General features: G+C 43.0%; 1 long non-coding RNA gene across 1 annotated transcript; it reads left to right on the top strand.

Moving 5' to 3' along the window:
* Positions 1–996: 996 nt before the first annotated feature.
* Positions 997–13,299, top strand: LOC140479439 (uncharacterized). The gene is made up of 3 exons (XR_011961037.1): positions 997–1,082; positions 4,697–4,843; positions 13,129–13,299. It is a non-coding gene; the product is annotated as an uncharacterized lncRNA (long non-coding RNA).
* Positions 13,300–14,427: the final 1,128 nt, after the last annotated feature.

Raw genomic sequence — 14,427 nt, 5'->3', positions numbered from 1 at the left:
TGTCTTTTGGGCTGGTGTGGAGCTGGATAAGCCAGAAGGCAGTCATAATGGGACATATGATGGAGTTGAATACTTCACATGCAAGAAGAAATGTGGCATCTTTGCTCCTCCTCACAAGATTTCCCTCCAACCTGAACATTCTGGGGATGGCATCGATACAACTGAAGATGAAAGGGACCTACTTGTGGAGGATAACTTAGGTCAAGACTACAAAACGTGTTGTGATGAAGGAAAAAAGCCAGAGCTTTCAAAAGAAGTAACAGAATGGCAGGCGGAAGAGTTTGAGCTCAGTAAGATTTTAAGCTCAGTTCATTTAAAAACAGCTTGAATTATCAAAATTTAAGTAATCAGTTTTCTGAACCAAGTACCTTTGACTTACTACACATTATTAATGAACCTAGCAAGGCAGTGGTAACTTTTAGAGATGACCAAAATTTAAAAGAGAGCTTGCCCAAGTCTGGTGAGGAGGAACGATTGGCAAACTTGTGTGAAGACCAGAATGAAGAAAACATTAACCGTACTGATGTGTTCATAGAGAAAGCATCCAAGGCAGTACTAGAGACAGAAACCTATATCAATACCAATGTGTCTGTGCACAAAGGGAGGAGTTTTAACTAAATATCCACAAGAACGCTTCAATTTCTCTGTTGGATTTACTCAACAGGGAAATGGCTCAATTTAAAGTATCATTCCTCGAGCCTGAATCTGAGGAAATCCATGAGGAGCACGTGGACATCGAAGGAGAGGAACTCAAGGACAATAGTGAGGATAGTGAAGACTTTAAAGGAGATGATCGGAAGAGCAGTGATTCAAAGGCCAATTCTTTGGTTGATATGTTGCCATCTTCCTTTGTGAAGGACGCTATTGAACAATTGGAAGAAATCATGGAAGTCTCAGCTGAGAAGATCCAGCTTACTAATCAAGGATTACAGTTCAAACTGGATGTTGAATCCTGGCCCAGGTCACCTTCCAAGGATCCAAAGGAGGAACACAAGACTGTTATCCAGTTGGAGACATCTGAAAGAGATGACAGTGTTGGTGATAAGGAGGAAATATTATCTCCAGATCTTTGTCCCTGACCTGTAAGTATTCATTTTGAACCTGTTTTGGGATGGATTTGAATTTCAAGAATTGGAGATGTGTTATCGGTCTCGAAGCATTGATGCAATTGTTTGTTAATGATTCCAGAGCTTCTTAAATTCCCACATTTGAACATACAGGTAGACAATTCTTTATTCGAAATCCCGAAATCTGAAAAGCTCCGAAATCTGAAGTTTTTGTCGTGAATTTTTTTTGTCTAATTAACAAGGTTGTTTGGGTTTGCTCAACACCCACTCGACCCACATCACACTGGGGGTGTGGCCCAGCACTGGCAGGCATCAGTTCTGTCTCAGGGCTCATCGTTTTTACAGGTGGGTCTGCTGTTCAGTAAGAGTTTTAAAAATTTTACTGTTAAACTGTCACTTACTCTGAAAACTAAAGAATTCCGAATTCTGCAAACCAGCTGGTCCCGAGGGTTTCGACTAAAGGATTGTGTCCCTGCCGTACCAACAACAGGATTGTGGACCAATGACAGGATTGTTGTTGTTTCCCGAACAATATGTCAAAATACAACTCCACTTTCTTCAGGCACATTTTGCAGGTCATCATTTTCAGAAATTACCCTGAGCGTTCCACTTTCCCAATGACCCTTTACCAAAAGACTGTTGTGAGGAATATCTTGATAAATTGTTAAATATATTTGTGGGTGATAAAATCCAGTTGTGGGGAATGTACTTAAAATTTCTGGTGTCTTGTTGTTTTCTACCTTGCCCATCAATTCTCAAAATATGTATAAGTACACCTGATTATTTCTCAAGGATTTAGTGACCATTTCTACTGTGTGATTATTGAGTTTAGATTGCTATTGAAATTCAAATCTTTTCCTCCTGCACTTTTCTGACCTTCCCTCAAAGGGAGGCAATGTTTTTAAAGAGTTTTTTTTAAACTAAGTTTTGAATCATACTTTTCAATCTCTGGCTAAATCAATACACACCCAGTTTCTCCAGCGTAGTGTTCTGAAGCAAAGTCCAGAGACTGAATGACTATCTGATAAGAAGAACAGAAGGGTTTATGATTTGCACATATTAACATTGATTGGACAAGCAGCTCTTTTCATGAAAGTGTTTGACAAGTTCTCATACTGTCCATTCCTTTTTGAGCATTCAGTGTAGGAAATCGCTGAAATAGGAGCTTGGGTCACTTTGATTTGATACAGCAACATCCTGACTAAACTGACACATTCTTTTCTGATTTGCGTTTACCTACAAATTGCAGGAATATAAAAGGGGTGCAGCAGTCAACTGAAAGTGATCTGATTTTGGAAAGCTGAAGCTCAGAACATTCAGTCTGAAATCTTTCATTCCCCTAAGTATAATAAATAGAAAGGTGTAGAGAGTGTGAGCAGAAGACTTTTTTGAGGTGTGATTCAGCTTTTGGCATTTGAACACAAAATTATTTTCCCTTAGTTAAACAAGAAAGGTATGGTTTAATAGTGCTCCACAGCAGCACTGATTGATGATATGTATAACAGAGCATGTTAAAAACATTATCTTGATCCGAATGACTGCATTGAATTCAATTTACCATTTGGCCCCTTCCCTAAAAATCCAAAGCCCCTTTCTCCTCCACTGTTTGTACTCTCCCATTATTAATTTATCATCCTCATCATCATCGTACTGTTATCCGTTAAATCCCATCTGTCATAACTTTGCTCACTCTGGGAATCTATAGTTTCTGCTTCTATTTACATAATATATGGTGTCTCTTCCAGTCACTCAGTATTTGTTTCAAGTTCTTCTGTATCATTTCTGTCTTTCTGTTGCTGTTTCCATGAGTTGATAAGACAATATGTGATTATTATTCACCTTCTTAAAACTCTTTAGAATCATGATCTTCCACATGACACTCCATAATTTTCAGATAAAGAAAGCCTCAAAGGTTGAACTTCTCAATCTGTGATCATGTCTGCACCTCTTTTCCTGATAACATCTTGAGAATATGCTGAGATTCCCAAAATTGACCAAAATATTTGAAGATCTTATTTAACTGTCGTGGAAATTAACTCGACTTGACTCAACTATTAGCAAGAGCAAAGAAAGGAGCTTTCTTTAAATTCTGCAGAATTGACCCAGTACATTCAGCAAGATGCCTCAATGTAAGGGGTATCAGAGCATTGTTCAGATACTTGCCTTACACTGTTTCTTATCACGCTCTCAAGGGCAAAGACTGGGAAAGCTCAAATTGTTATTCTCTCATCCCCTGGTCTTGGACATGGCAGTGCTTCAGCTTTCGCTGAGTTTGACTATTGCAAGGTCAAGTTGAATGTTTACAAAATTCAAACAGTTGACTGCAGACCTCATCAAAGTATTGTTTATAAAGCTCAGCACAGCAATAAATTTTAGAAGAGCATTATCTTTCAAATATCACAGTAAGTGGATAATTTTCCATTACACAACTTAATGTGACTTAAATTGTTTGTGTCCACTTGGAAGAGCCAGGTGTTTTTTTAATGCCATATCTATCACCTTAAATGGCCTGTATATTTGAATACTTTGTGGCCTTTGCTGTAATCGGATTAGGATTTTACCATTTCAGGTGTAATTCCTTTTCTTATCCACTCAATGTATTACTTCATCTCACTCTCAACTTCAATTCCATCTTCCGGTAAATATTCTTCTGTATCTGTCACTGCAGTACAATTCCATCTCTGTCCCTTCAACCCAAATTGGAATCATTTAATTTCCTTTTCTTAAATTCCCAAGTCAAGATTGTGTTTATTACTATAACAATTAAGGGCAATCTGAGCATGTGGGGACTCCTGTGGGTCCCTTCCATTCTCCACACCTTTCTCGTGTGAAATCTTTATTTTACCCTGACCTGCATTTTCCCAACCACCTCTATCCATTTAACTGTGTTCCCCTTCATTTGAGGTGCCCTTGACTTTTGCCATTGGTCTTCTCAGAGGCAACTACTTGAAATAATTTCTGAAAATCCACGTCAATCATGTAAACTTTTTCCCACTAATCTGCTCTTTTACAAATACAGCCTTGTCAAATTGTTTGATAGTTCACAATCTGCTCATTAGAAATTCATGCTCATTTCTCCTGATTAGTTACTGTCTCTTCAAGTGCTCATACTTCAGTCCATATTTTTAACTCTTAATTTACCAAAAAATGAAGCAAAAGTAACTAATCACAAAATTCCTGTTTTTCTTGTATTGAACGAGGAGTTAGCTGCCCTCCAATCCTCTGGTCGAATTTTAGGAGGTAATAATTGGAGCCATGATAGTTTGCTTTCTATTTACAGAATGTCCCACAGATGTCACTCATTTTGTTTCAAAGATTTGCCTCCTTTTATGTTGTGGTGCCTTCCTTAGTATTATGCAGGTAATCTTGTCTAATACATCTGCACCTAACCTTAGTCGTTCTCCAATCCTTTTAAACCCCTTCTCTAATCTCTCTTTTGCCTTTTCTCCTGTAATCAATGATATTCTAAATGTATCCTTGGTTCAGATCGTGGAGCAAACAGTTGTTATTTTATATATTTTGAACAGTATTCCCTTTTGTTTTCACTGTAGCAATCTAACAAATATTTTTTGGGGGCAGAGGACGTATCTAATATAATCTTTTCTCTGTTACTCTTTTCCTCCTTCCAGCTTGTATTTAACATGACGAGAGAAATTTTCACTGAGATATTTTCTGAAGACCTCAGTGCCAGCCCAGCCCCGTGGATGAAGCCAAGCCGAATTAGCTCTGTTTTCTTCAAACGAGCGAGGAACCCACAGAATTTAAATGAAGTGAAGGTAATAACTCCATGTAATCCTTTTGTCCTACTTGTCAGTAATAATGTTGCAAGTGTGATGCTGGTTGGAGTTAAAATATGTAGGTCGATTAAGTGAGTGACACACCTTGTAAAGAGTGGCCACTATCCTGACCTGAAATCTGTCACTGCTTCTGGGAAGTCCCTCCCTTATGAGATTGTGGGTCTAGCTCAGCACCACCTTCTCAAGGACAACGAGGAAGGGGCAATAAGTGCTGGCCAGACAATGATGCCCACATTCCATGAACGAACAAAAGAAAATATTTTCCTCTAAGCTCATTGAGCACCAAGGAACCCCATTTTAATTCTAAACTTCTCAATAAATATTTTTTAAATGACTCACAGGGTCTGGGCATCGCTGGCTGGCCAGCATTTATAGACTGATCCTAGTTGCTTTTGAGAACCTGGTGAGCTATCTTTTGTAACCACTGCAGTTCATGTGCTGTAGGTCGACCCACAAAGCCCTAAGGGAGGGAATTCCAGAAATGTGATACAACAATCCTGCAGAAACAGTGATATTTTTCGAAGTCAGGATGGTGAGTGGCTTGGAAGGGCACTTGCAGATGACAGTCCTGTGTTTCTAGTCTCACCTATGCCATGATTTCCTACACCAGTTAAAAGACTTGTCTATTTACCCTATCCATGCCTCTCATGATTTTATAAAATCTTTACACAGTCACCCCTCAGTCTCCTTTGCTCCAGGGAAAATATCCCCAACCAATTCATCCTCTTCCTATAGCAGAAAACTCACAACCCTGACAACATCCTTGGAAATCTTTTAATAGCCCTTTCACAATTCACAACATCCTTCCGAGAGCAGGGAGTCCAGAATTGCCCAGAGTATTTTAAAAGAGGCCTAATCAGTGTCCTGTACAGCCGCAACATGCCTTCCCAACTCCTATACTCAGTGCTCTGACCAATAAAGGCAAACATTCACTATCCTGTTTACTTGTCATTCCACTTTGAAGGAACTATGAACCTGCACTCCAAGGTCTCTTTCCTCAGCAACACTCCCCAGTGTTTTACCATTGAGTGTATATGTCCTGACCTGATTTGCCTTTCCAAAATGCAGCACCTCATATTTATCTTAATTAAACTTCATCTGCCACTCCTCAGCCCATCTGTTCGAGATCCTGTTGTATTCTGAACCTTCTTACTGTCCATTGCACATCCAATTTTGGTGTCATCTGCAAACGTACTAACCATAGTATGTTCCATGTTCACATCCAAATCATTTATGTAAATGACAAAAAACAGTGAACCCAGCACCGATCCTTGTGGGCCACCAGTGGTCACAGGCCTCCTACTGGAGATGGTCATTGACTGGCAGTTTTGTTTGCAAACATCACTTGCCTCTTGCCAGTCCAAACCTGCATATTGTGTAGATCTTGTTGCCTTTGAACATAACTCCTCAGATACTGAAGCAGTCTATGAATATCTCTCTCTCTCTCTTTCTCTCTCTCATTCCCCCATTTCTGATGAGATTCCTTCCCTGAACTCCTGATTCCAAATTCCCTTGACTCTCTCCATGTCTCCCGAGGCATTCCCTCTCTGCAGATGATATATGGTAATAACTGAAATACCGGCCCCACATCGGAGCACTCTTCATTCTATATCCGACTGGTGGGGCTGGGTCAAGAACGCAGTCTTCTTAACCTGGAAATATCAGAAAACGTCCCTCTTAGGGATTCTGTATTTCTGACCTAATTGGCTAAAAGACATCAAGGGCTCTCCCTCAAATAAATCTCCCAGCCAGGGGATTCCTTTCCGCTTCTATGCTCTGACGCCGGAGTCCTTTGATCCCAGTCTAAATCCTGGGCCTCCCACTGACGGGTTGAACGGCAAATTACCCCCACCCTGCCGCATTATCCTCCATGCTTTACCGTATTTATGATAATCAGACTTTCACAATGCGCAACCACCAATCTCATCTTATCCATGAACAGTAAGCTTCTGAAGGGGCACCTCGCCTGTGAGGCCTCTACATCAAGCCACATCGACTTTGAGTCATTGCTCACCCATTCACCTACATATGGCAACAGGGTGCTGATTTCATATCTCTTCAGATCTGGGAGGTTCACCACCCCCCCATATCCTGCAGAAGTTGCAACTTGGTAAATTTAATTAAGTTGCGCCTACAGCGCCAAATAAATGATCCAAGCCACCCCGCAAACTTCCGCAGCACCTGATTGGGTAATAACAAAGGGAGCATCCTCACAGGATATAACAACCAAGGAACAACATTCATTTTAATCAAGGCTATACGGTTGAGCCATGATGTGGGTATTCCCTCCCATCGCTGCAAGTCCTGCTTTACACTCTCAAACAGCAACACAAAGTTAGCTCCATACAGTTGCGGGGAGTGAGGGGTAATAAAAATTCCCAGATAGAGAAAACCTTTCTGTGACCATCGAAAAGGAAACTCCATTCCGTCCTCCAGCTTCAGTACCTCCACCAATCCCCCCACAGGCAGGACTTCCCATTTTGGAAAATTTATTCTGTATCGCAAAAAGCTGCCGAATAATTTAATGTTTTGTATTCGCTGGGTTTTGGACTTTTTGGGGTTAGGTAAAAACAGTAGGACATTGTCTGTATAGAGAGTGATTTTATATTCCCCAACTCCCACCTTTGGGGAAAGAAAATTTCAGGGTCTTTTCAGACAGTCCCTGCCAGTGGTTCAAGTAACAAAGTTAACCGTAGGGGCAACAGGGGACATCCCTGTCACTCCCCGCACCAAAAATTAACCCCATTCACGATAACCGCCACCTTGCGGTCTTTATATAACACTGCTACCCACCTGGCAAAGGCCCCTCCCAGACCAAAATGATCTCGAGCAGCAAAGAGATACGACCATTCCACCCGATCAAAAGCCTTTTCTGCCTCCAGGGAGACCACCAAACCCGGAATCATTCTCTGCTGACATAGTTGCACTATGTTCAATACCTGCCTGATGATGTTGGAGGAGCTGCAGCCCTTGATAAAACCCGTCTGCTCCTCTTTTATAATAACGGGCAGCACCTTCTCCAGGCTCAGAGCTAACACCTCTGATAGAATTTTAAAATCCACATTCAACAACGAGATGGGTCAAGACAATGCACAATCCTCAGGGTCTTTCCCTTTCTTTAAAATATGAGCAATATTAGCCTCTGTAAGAGAGGGCAGAAGACAGTCCTGGCCATAGGAATGAGTATACAGCTCCAGCAGTGGGTTAGCTGACATGTGTATGAGCTCCTTGTAAAATCCACATGGGAATCCGTCTGGACCAGATGCCTTACAGCCTCTTGCACCTCCTGTACTGTGAGAGGTGCATTTAAAAGGGAGGCCTGATCTGCATTTATACCAGGGAGTCCAGGTTTTGAAAAGAGGATTCCCTTCTCACTTCTCCATCCCCACAGTCTTCTGACCGGTATAAATCTGCATAAGACTCCCGAATTCTGGCATCGATCTTCCTCAGTTCATGAGTGACATTGCCAGTTCTCTCCCTGATAAACACAATGGACTGTGGAGCACTTTCCTTCCTAGCCAGGTAAGCCAGGGATCTACCTGGCTTATCCCCATATTCAAACAGCCTTTGCTTTGCAAGGAGACCCCACTCTTTGCCACTTGTGTGAGTGCTGAGTCCAGAGAGCCGTGACCCGTTACAATGTGACCCGGATGGTCTGGGATAATGTACCGATTTGGCTGCCTTCAGCCTGGCCTCAAGTATCAGCTGCTGCTCTCCTCTCTGCCTCCTCCTTATTGTCAAGTGTGAAATAATCATACCCCTTAAGAATGCTTTGGTGGTCTCCCAGAGCACTGATGGATTAATGGCCACATCCAGATTGATGTCCCAAAAAGCCCTGTACTCCCTTGTGATACACTGTACAAAGTTGTCATCCTTCAACAGAAACAGATTCGTGCAACATTGCTGTGTGTCTACTTCACTACCTTTGGTCTTAACATCTAAATATATTGCCACATGGTCCAAAATAGTAACGCTCCCAATCCTGCGGTTAACACCAAGTCCAAATAAACCGAAGGAACAAAGAACATTTCAATTCTTGTGTGGCACTTGTAAAAGGTAAAGTCCCTCCCATTCGGGTGGAGACACCTCCATTCATCCACTAGCCCCACCTCTTCACCCAGGTCTAGTCTGCAGAGGTGTACCCAACAGCCCCTTTGGCATCCTGTCCACCCTAGGGTCCATGAGACAATTAAAGTCTCCTCCTGTAATCATACGGCGCATCCCAAGAGCCATTAACTTCGAGACTGCATCAGCTAAAAACTTGAGCGGATGTGCCGGGGACAGTAAACGTTCAGGATGGCATACTCTTCTCCGTGTCCCAGAGCCTTGAGAATAATGAACTATCCATGCTCATCCTTAGTTTGATCTATCACCTGAAATGGGATGGCCACTCCTCTGCTTTTGGAGTTGAAGGGGGAGAAGAATACCGTATCGTATTCTCCCTGCTGTAACTTCAGATGTTCATTGTCAGTCAAATGCATCTCTTGCAGTAGAGCGATGTCAACCCTTTCCCTCTTAAGATTTGAGAGCACCTTTTTCCTTTTAATTGGGGAATGGCTCCCCTTTATATTCCAGATGCACCACCTGAACAGATCGCTAGCCATGACCACACACTACAGCCCGCAGTCCACCGAGAGGAACAAGCCCATTCAATGTGTGACAAGTGGGAAAAAAAAACACAGACTTTATCAAATCTAAAGACTATTTCTACAAACGCCACCAAAACTACTAAAGCTAAAAAAAAACGAACCACTACTCCTAATGTCATCAAATAAACACAAAAAACACAAATTTCCAGAGATCCACCTCTTGCCCATGGGGGCCATTCACTACCAACCTCACATCCATCCCAGCACCTTCCAGTTAAGGTCACACCCCACAGCCAAGCAATGGGGAAAAAAATATATTATTTCCACTCTGACAAATTAACAATGGACACCCACCCCTCCCCTTTCTCATCTCAACCTCACACACCTTTACATCAAAGGAGAAACCACCCTCACCCAGCAAATCAGAACAATAGAATAGCTAATAACCACCAAACAGCTATAATATAAAACATACCGGATCTCTCACTAAAGCAATACCAAGCCTATAAAGCGTGGGACCCCAAAAGGGAAAAGAACAAAGAGAGAGAAGATTAAAAAAAATTACGTTATGCCATTGTCCGCACGCCTCTTTTCCTTCCTCCTTGGTCAAAGTCTCTCATTTCAGCGAGTTCAGGAGTTCTTTTACTTTATCCGCCGAGTCGAAGTTGTAGACAGTTTCCCCATAACTGAAACGTAGCATCGCCGGGAACCTCAGAGAGTATTCAATGTTTAATTTTTTTTCTTGACATTATCAAAGGTCTGTCTTTTCTTAATTATGGCCCCAGAAAATTTATGAAAAAACATTATTTTCAAACCTTTATAAACCAAAGCCTATGGATCCCTTCTCAGTCTTCTGGCTGTTTCTATTATTAAATGCTTTTCCTTGTGATGCTGGAGTCGCACTAGGACTGGGTGCAGGCACTGGGCCGGCCCAGACCTACACATCACGATGCGGTCAGCCCACTCCACACTCACCCGGCCTGACTCGATCTCCAGGCCCAGCAACGCTGGAAGTCACCTCTTGAGGAAATCAGTGAGGTTTTCACCTTCTACATGCTCAGGTCAGCCCAAGATCTGTAGATTTTTCTCCGACCTTGATTTTTGAGGTCATCTACTAGTTCCTTCAGGGCCTGAACCTGCCCTTCCAAGGTTGGAACCCGCTCCTTGGACCTCTCCATCGTGGCCTCCAAGGCTTTGTTAGTAAATTCTGCTGCTCCACTGAACTTAAGGGCGCTGCCACAGGGTTTGACGTAATGGCTGTGGGTGTGCCCGACATAGTAGAGGAGTGCCCTGCCTGCTACACTCCTCTAGCTCCCTTTCCTTTAGATGTCTTCATTTCAGCTTCAGATCTTCCCAATCCTAATTTAAAGGGGCTCTCTGTTCTCCCACGACTTTCTACCACAAACTTTCGTCAGGGGTGACTAATGGTGGGGGGAGGGATAGGAGCCCACCTTGCCTGGGATATGGCACAGAGCCCTATACACCAGACTGTTCAGACTGCCGCCATCTTGAATCTCCCATACCCACTCTCTACTGATCACATCCTCAAAACCTTCTAGAATATGTGTCAGGCCTGATTTCCCTTTAGTAAATCCATGCTGACTTGGACAAATCCTGTCACTGCTTTCCAAATGCTTGGTTATTTTATCTTTAATAATTGACTCATGTAAAATTCCTCATTTTCACACTCCCTCCTTTTATTAAAAAGTGGGGTTACATTGGATACTGTCTAGTCCATTAGAGTCTACAGAATGGTGATCATTTTCCAGCATTATGTCCACTATTTCTACACCCACTTTCTTAAGGATTCTGGGATGTCGAGCATCAGGCCCTGGGGACTTACCAAGTTTTGATACTATCAGTCTCCCCAAGACCATTTCCTGACTAACAAGGATTACCTTCAGTTCCTCCTTCACAGTTGACCCTTTATCCCCTTGCATTTCCTTTCAATAGGATGTGCATCCCTGGATATTTAGTTCCCAGCCCTGATCCCCTTGCAGCCATGTCCCTGCGCTACAGGCTCATTTACCTTGTTTCATGTACTCGATGCATCGAAGTACATCACCCTCAGTCATGCATTGACTACCCCCTTCTCATAGTTATCTCCATTAGAAATCACGAAATCCCTACAGTGTGGAAGCAGGCCATTCAGCCCAGACTGACCCTCCAAAAAGCATCCCACCCACCTTCAATTCCCATAGATAATCCTCCTAACCTACACATCTTTGTGACAATGGGAGGAAACCCAAGTAGACACGGGGAGAATGTGTTGGAATTGAGTCTGTGTCTCCAGAGCTGTGAGACAGCAGTGCGAACCACTGATCCACCATTCCGTCCTGCGGGGCCTCAAGTTCGATTCCTGATCCTTTCCATACTCTCGATCCTATTACTTGGTCTGGATGCTTTAATAACTTCTCCTGAGCTCCTACCTTCTTTAATTAGTTTAAATTCCTCGAAGCTTGATTTACCTTGGTTTGTGTGGTGTAGCTTTTTCTACACTATTCTGAATGGGTCATGCATTAAGAGACAAAGCCTTTAAGTTTGGTCTGCAATTGAGCTTCCCTGCACTTTTAAGTTTCCTCAGTACAATATGACATTCACAATATTCTGTCTCTTCCTTTTATTTCCTGGTAACAATCAATCCCATTACTAACCAGTCATCCTCCCTTCTCCTTTGCCATCCATTTTCTCATTTTCCATCCAACTTTTCCAGTTATTTTCTCTTTGAATCATATTCAGGCTGATATTTATCCCTGAACAAACATCACTCAAAATGTTCCTTGGTTCATTGTTGCTTGTGGGATCTTGCTGTGTACAATCTGGCTTTCCAAATTTCCTGCATTCCTAGAGTGACCTCATTTCAAACAAGTCCCTCACTGCAAATGTCTTTGGGACAGTATGAATCTTTCTTTTCATCGGATGAACTGGGAGTCTTTCAGATGTGAAAGATGCCGTTCCAATGTTGCACAGTCCTCCTCCTGAACTACAGTTTCTGCTTTGTCCCTCTCTTTTGTGCAAACAGACCGAAAGATTTCATGAGGAACCATTTGTCCATCTTCCACCACCGCACACAAGTTCCCTTCCTGCTCTCGAATGGGCCTCATACATTCCTTCATTCTCTTCTTGTTCTTTCTGTGATTATAAAACATCACTGGGATTTCGTTGACTTCATTTGGACAGATCTCATCCTGTCAGCTCTTTGCTTTCCTCAGGTCCTGGTTAATTTCACCCTTGCATTTTGTCTTTCAGCTCACTTTTACCAAATCATTGCCCAGTTCAGTGAAATGGTTTGTTCCCAAATGAAAACTTTTACACTTGCCCCATGGTTCTCCATTTCCATCCCTCCTCTCCATCTCACTGAGTTCTGATCACTGTCACTGAAATGCTCCCCCATTGGTAGCCCTTCCAACTGCCCACATTCATTCCCTAAAGAATGATCCAAAGCAGTCCCTTCTCTTTAACCATCACCGTGTCAGGGGCAATTAGGGATGGGCAATAAATGCTGGCCCTGCCAGTGACACCCACACCCCAAGATGCACTTTAAACAATGTGTGTTCTTTTATGGGGTTTGTTAGGAATTGGCAACAAACGTTCAAAATGGATTGTTTTGCCAGTTCATGTTTGGAGAGTTAAAATCCCTTCAAAAGGCAGGGATCAAAATTCTCTTGTTTTTAGGCCGTGAGAACGCTAAGCCCAAGCTGACCCTGCTACCCCACTCCCCGGAGCAGGTCAATGCCAAGAGCACTGCCACCCTGGTGTGCCTTGCCAATCACTTCTATCCCGATGAGCTGGAGGTGCAGTGGAAGAAGGACGGTGCAGTCATTTCGGACGGGGTTCAGACCAGCAACCACCTGCGAGCTTCAGACAGCACCTACAGTGTCAGCAGCCTGCTGACCCTCTCTGGGTCTGACTGGAAGTCCAACGCTCGCTTCTCCTGTGCCCTTACCCACGTGACCCTCCCCTCTCCCCTCAGCAAGAGCATCAGGAGATCAGAATGTGCGTGGAGTGTTTGAGACAGTCCACAGAGGAGACACAACTTTAAATCGAACAGGACTGAGCTGGCAGGACAAAGGTCATTGTCAGCACTGAATTTCAACTCTCTTCCTTCTTGGAATTGGCTTGGCGACACTTCTGAAGTGCAAGGGTTAAGGCGATCATCAAAAAGAAGCTTTACTCTGTATTAGACTTCATGCTGACCCTAATCTGGGAGTGTTTGATTGGGGCCGTGATTACCTGTGGTGCCAAGTCAAACCTATTGAAAATGCTGAAGACTGTCAGTTGTACAAACACAATGTGAACCTCAGAAGTCCCTGCTCAGCCGTCAGTTCCAATTTAAGGTTTTGTCACTGTTTAAAGGAACAGGATTCTTAGGTTATTGAGAAAATCACCACAAGTGTTTTCCTCAAGCTCCTTGAGGAAAATAGCTGTGAATTTGTGCAGCTTCCTCAGTCTGGGCTGTTAATTGCATTCTGTTTTCTGTCAATGTCAATCTGGAAAAGGGAATAAAGATGAAGATGATTCAGTCTCTGTCTCGTGTCTGCTTTGGAAATGGCCAGAGCTGAGTCCTCAGGGAAAGCTGTGTGAAGTGCTAACCTCCACCCTCAAGGCCTGGAGAATGAGGGGGAGAATAGAGGGGGCAATGGGGTCCCCGGAGCAGGAGGGCAATGCTACCATTGTGTCCAGAAGGGGCACTTTCAGCAGGAATGCACAACCTCAAGGAAATCTTTCCCAATAAATGGAGAAAAGAAGGAAGGCAGGAGGGGACAATGGGGAACAGAATAATCTGATGGAAATTCCTCATCAACGCTCACCCATCCCTGAGACACCGCAAGATCACAAGCCAAGAAATTCAAATCAACTGTTAGGGAGCCAGAGCCACTGGGAACCCTATATTGATGAATATGACAAGCAGGACCTTGTTACTCAGAATAACAATTGCACAATAACAATTTGGGAAATAAATATTCCATAAAT

This window comes from Chiloscyllium punctatum, chromosome 7 (genome assembly GCF_047496795.1).
Source record: "Chiloscyllium punctatum isolate Juve2018m chromosome 7, sChiPun1.3, whole genome shotgun sequence".
In the NCBI taxonomy this organism is placed as follows: domain Eukaryota; kingdom Metazoa; phylum Chordata; class Chondrichthyes; order Orectolobiformes; family Hemiscylliidae; genus Chiloscyllium; species Chiloscyllium punctatum.
Note: the sequence above shows the minus strand (reverse complement) of the source record. Positions and strands in the feature narration are given on the sequence as shown.